This window comes from Halyomorpha halys, unplaced genomic scaffold (genome assembly GCF_000696795.3).
Source record: "Halyomorpha halys isolate HHAL.00 unplaced genomic scaffold, Hhal_1.1 Scaffold388.1, whole genome shotgun sequence".
In the NCBI taxonomy this organism is placed as follows: domain Eukaryota; kingdom Metazoa; phylum Arthropoda; class Insecta; order Hemiptera; family Pentatomidae; genus Halyomorpha; species Halyomorpha halys.
Window position 1 is genome coordinate 552,345 of NW_027114767.1, and position 6,034 is coordinate 558,378.

Sequence of the window (6,034 nt, forward strand, 5' to 3'; positions counted from 1 at the left end):
AGTTCTACTACTGGGTAGTTTCTCTACATCCTGTATCATATCATTATGTCATTATGATCAAATTTAATTGTTGTATTTTTTATACAGTTGTAAATATCAATAAATAAATAAAATAAAAAGGTTATTTTTCAAGGTCTATCTTAATTTAATTTTTATAAAAACAAAATAAGTAATATTTGTATTTACTTATACAATATTGTTTGTTTTAACATAATATTTTTCTTTACAAATAATACTATATATGTTTGATTTTAAATTACGCATTTCAGCAGCCATCAAACTGACAATTAAAAACGAAGTCCTAATAAGGTATATATTTTTTCAACTCTTTGAAAGAATAATCATGAATCGGACATATTCCAAGTAAAAAAAAACTTTCTTTTTACTAGAAAGGCATACTAAGAGTAAGCCTAAACTTTGAAATTATTTTCTAACCAAAATTACGCGCACATCACGTATTAACAAACCAGACCACGATTTCTCTTCTTTAAAAAAATCATGATATGGTGGGTTTGATTCAAAGTGACAAAAATAGTCTCAAGTCAAAATAATTCGTTTCAAAATATCATGTTTCGCAAAAGGAAATGTTTTATTATTCACTAAAATAATTATCACATTACCCCCTTTTATAATTGGTGTAATTTTAGGCTTAATTTATTTTTGTGGCTTTTACTTCAATTAGTATTTTAAAAATTCACCATTTTTTTTATTTATTTATTATAACCAAATTATTATTAAAGATTTTATACTCCTAATATATGGATGGAATTAAACTTCTCAAAACTATTTCAATTTTATGATTTTTTTAAATATGCAAGGCGCTATAAAGAAAGGAATATTTAAATATATTCTCCCAAGCAATATTCTCATATTAATTTTACACAGCTTATTTGACATAGCTATTCTTTCGCTTAGCTTTTAAATTATGTATTTACATACGAATATTCAATTAACCAAAAAACAAATACGTTATAAGTCAATGTCGAGAAGTTTTAAAAAGTTTGATTAAAAATGCATAGATAAATACATATTCAACAGACCAATTGATTTGCTGTATATTTTTTATTTAAAGTAATATACATAGGCAATATAATATAATAATCTAAAAAAATAAAATAAAATAATATTGATACTCTGACCAGCCACAATAAAGTCACAGGGAAAAATGAAGATGTTGAGATAGACTAGGAATCCAAGTTAAAACAACACTGAACATTCTATATAGCGAGTTTATATTTGAGAAACTTTTTTATAATAACCAGAAACCACCATTAAAGGTGGCTTAATGAAGGTTATTACCATTAAAAGAACTTGGGCTTATTTATCTTTTTTTTTTAACTTAGGTTTCGACTCTTCATAAGTTAATTAATGCATTGATTAAACTCAAATTTGTCAATGTAATTTAAACTATTGGCCTACATACACACCTATTTGTATATAATATGAGAAATTTAGTTCAAGCATTAAGTTATACGAAACAAAAATAAAAATAATCCCCAAAACAGGAAAACTCAGAATAAACTCAAAAGGTGTAGAATTGTGGGAAAATCCCAAAACTTGCTATTTAAATTAGTGTCTTTTCTATGATTCAAATTCCTATGGTTTGAATTTTAAGCTAGGGCACAAATGATGCAATTGCGATTAATTTACCATACAAAAGTGTTAGAACCAGCAGCTATTGCATAAAATGTTTCCACTAATGAGAGGTACCTCCGAAATGTTTTACCATTTCATTAAAATTAAAAAACTCGATAAATCAATTTAATTTCAACCTGCGTTACATATAAATAATTTTTCGTAATCCTCCTATGCATAATAATTTATAATATAATGTATAACTTAAATTAAATATAATTTAAGTTATGTAATGACGTGTGTTCTTAATTCTAAGCCGTGTGAGTTTAGTCTGCCCAGCTGTCACGTTGTCCAGGTGTTCTTTAGAAACCAAAGACAAAAGACCTCATTGAAAATTCCCCTTTCTTTCTGCTAAAACTTGTTTTGAAGCTTCAATGTGACTAAAACGAGAAACCGTAATATGAGTTAACAAAGAAAGCGCATATTCTAAGAAGTACGGGCTCTAGTCTAGAGTTCTGTTACACTCTAATAATAGAGTTCCAAGAATAGTTAATAACAGTCTTAATGGTAAATTATTGTTTCACTAAAACGTATCTACCGTATGGAAATTTACCTTCAAGCCGGCACGAACTATAGACGCCATTAAAGAGATAAATAGTAGAAGTAGTCATGTAATAATATTCTAATTTATGAAAGTTTTACGAGCGAAATTTATGGTTATTGCTGCATAAATAATTTTTAAAATATTAATAAGAGGAAAATTACAAACCAAAATAGAATTAATAAATATATATAATGAATGCCGTGACGTAAGATATGGCCGATAAGAAAAGGCAAAAATTTTCCACTGCAGTTAAATTCCACTCAGAGTTGCCTACTATGTGATAGTTATTTTTATATTGATTTGCCAGGAAGTAGATTAGAATTAATATTCAATTGCTGAATACGTAGAGTCTCGTGAATTTAAAAAGTCCACTTTATACAACTTTGAAGATCGGGGATAGAAGGGGAAAGAGGGTGATATAAAAAAAATGTATAAATAATTTATTGTTTTTTACAATAAAATATTTGTTTGTAATCCAATGCAATGAACGGATTTCAATGAAAAGCGTTAGGTGTTAAAAATAAAATCAAACTGTTTTTATTTACAATGAACAAAATCTAAAATATAGAAATACAAATCACAAAATTTTGAAAAGGCTTTTTGAACTATTTTTCGAATGAAATAGTGTTTTGGGGAAAACGCCTTATTATATTTTATTTTTTCACATAAGTTCACTCAAGGAAGGGTAGAATTTCCTTGAATATTTTAAAATGTCTTTCAGCACGGAAACCGACAATGTTTCTCGAATACTCCAAGCTGCGACCTTCAAAGAAAAAAATCTTTTTGCAGGTACCAATGTACTAATATGTAATTGAGACAGCTTTCCTACCGTACACGATTTTCAACACCTAATTATCGGGGAAAATCACGGACGGTTGGTAACATTGTGACAACGTCAACTAGCTTCGTTTTTTCATCAAGAAATATTGAAATGTCTATTCGTAAAAGTGAAATTTTTTGAATAAGCTAAAAATCTATTTTAAAATTATTTCATAACTTTGAGTAATAACTGGACCTACCTGTAGAACCAGTATTTATTTTAAGACTGGTTTTCCGGCGGATAATTATATGTTAGAAAGTTATATTTTAGAATCAATTACAGATAGATTTTGAAAATGCGATGAGAATGATATAAGTAGTAAATTTAGATGACTTGTTTTGTTTAAGTGTTCTTTCATAACTTTCAAAGAAAAAGATACAAGTAAAATGAAAAGGAAAGATAATTCCAATAATTCAACCTTGTATCTGTATGTTCCAAGGACGCCAATAACTTTTCCTTCCTAACGCCTAAGGCAGTCTTAAAACCTACTTACATTTATTTTAAATAAGTATAACTGCATTATTTTTCAACTAGTACTTGGTTAAGGAATTATTTTATTCGACTCAGCTTTTCGACGTGCAGTCTAAACTGGATCTATTCCTTTCAGAGTCCACTGATATATAAATATAATTTCTTCGCATCGATTGGTCTATGTGTCAGAACGCCAGAATTGGAGTTTGGACCTACGTTTTTAAAAGTATTTTGTACATGTTCCAATAGAAACTAGTTTTTCCGAATAATCTGAAAAACATACTTTTGAAAGATAATTGAAAGATAAAAGATAATAAGCTAACTAAAAAAAAAATAACGATTAAATTTTTAAATTAATTTTTTTCACTATTTATTCATTTATTTTTTATGAGGGTCACGGTAAATTAATTACGTTTATACTTACAAATATTTTAGCAAGGTCAGCATTAAAATACCAGAAAATAATTTAATTAAAAAGGATAATCACTGATTTAGCAGAGGTACAATCAAACCTTTTTATTTCAAATAATGTATTAATGATTGAAGTGGAGAACAAAACACATTAGGACAGGTTTCTGATATGTTATCCATTATTTAAATTGTTCTTCCGGAACTCATATTAATCCCAATTGTATTGATGATTTGAAACCCACTCTCAACTAAGCGTAGTAGAAAATTTAATGCCATCTTGTTCCCCCTTTTAAAGCCGAGTAATTACTATTGATTTCTAAGCAATTATTTTTAATGTAATAACATCAGCAATCTGGCTTTGCCATCTGTCATGCCATGTAATAAGACAGGCGTGGTTTTAGCACGTGCTCCCTAAATTATTTGATAGCTCTAGTATTCATTCACTATAAGTTGATAATTTTTCTTATCATTTAAATTGAATTTTACACAATATAAAAGAAGTTGTATAAAATAAGAATCCAACCAAAGATTTTAGGGAATATTTAAATATTTTTCATAAATTATTTCTCCCTTTAAAGCTCATGTCAAGGTTGTGTATTATTAAACCCTACATGTTTGATAAAAGTAGAGAACATTAACCATAAAACTATTATGTTTTTTTTAATGTTCGTACATTTATCAACATTTCAGAATTTTTATTATTGATAAATTCTAATTAAACTACATAGTCCCTGAACGTTTCAGCAAAATTAGAATAACGATTCAATCGAACTCTCAAACGCAAATCTGACTATGACAGAAACGGATCCAGACTTTTTTTTCTTGATGTCAAAAACCTAAAATATAAGTAAACATTTTCCAATTTGAGGACATAAATTTTCTTTACAGTAATCATTTTTTTCTAAGAGTAATATCTCTATAGATAACAATTTCCAGGAAACCAAACTACTCTTCCATCCATTTTCAAATAAATATCTATAATCAACATAAAATAATCAATCATTATTTATGTTACTCCACTTAAATTATTTTAATAATATAACAGTTTCTTTTTTTTGTTATTAAAAACATATAATAATTGAAATCATATACATCATAATCATTATGCATTATACTATCTATCTTAATAATCACATTATTACAATTTATGAATTTTTCCATCTAACAGTTTTCTCATAGTTAGTGTTATTAATTGAGAGTTAATAATGTTGAATTGGTTGATTTTAGATATTGATTTAAGGACGGAGGTAAGAAACATCATCAAATTGATGACCAAAGGATTGTAGAATTTTTAATCGTAGTTTAATTTCTCGGTAATTCTTATAAGAAACTTTCTTTAATGTACTGTATAAATACAAAGTTTTTCTACCTTCGGTAATGAGGAAGCAAAAAAAGAGAGAATTTAAAACACAAATAAGATTGACAATAAAAAAAAAAAAAAATAGAGGAACTGACTCAGTAAATAAAATAAATTAGAAGAATTCAAAATAATAGTAATCAAAACAGTCACATTCGTCATTTTAATTTTGAGTTGAAAAATTAAAAACCAATATGAAAAATGATAAAGATGAAGTTTCCATCAAAATATTATTACTTTTTTATTAATAACAGAAAGAAAAAAGTATGGAAATTGATATAATTAGAATAATTAACGAAAATTACCGCGAAAAAACAAAATATTCAAATTAATGACAACAGATAAAAATACAGTTTATAGAAGACTATTCACATATATATCATATTATTTGGTATACCAAATGTTGGTATAGTGTGGTCGACCCTGTGGTCGGTAGATCCTTCTGGGGAACACCCAGCCTCTATAAATTAGGTTGGAGGATAAACCTGGTGGTTGAGTATGAATGTTGACTACATTACTTCTAAGCGAATAACCGAAGGTCTATCCTAAACCAAAGTGGGAAGATAATGTTTTCATTCCTAGGACCAAACCGCCAGCCACCTAAGCCGGAATCGAACCGATACCGTTGCAGTGGTTGCTAAGGTGACGCCACAACTTCCTCAGCTGCAACGGTCTCCCTCTTTACCAAGTACTGAATAAAAACACTTTATGGATGGGAATGGGTTTATTTTTAGCATGAAAGACAGTTGGCACCGAGTCAACCTTAAGTAAAAAAGTTAATTACATGTTTTTTTTT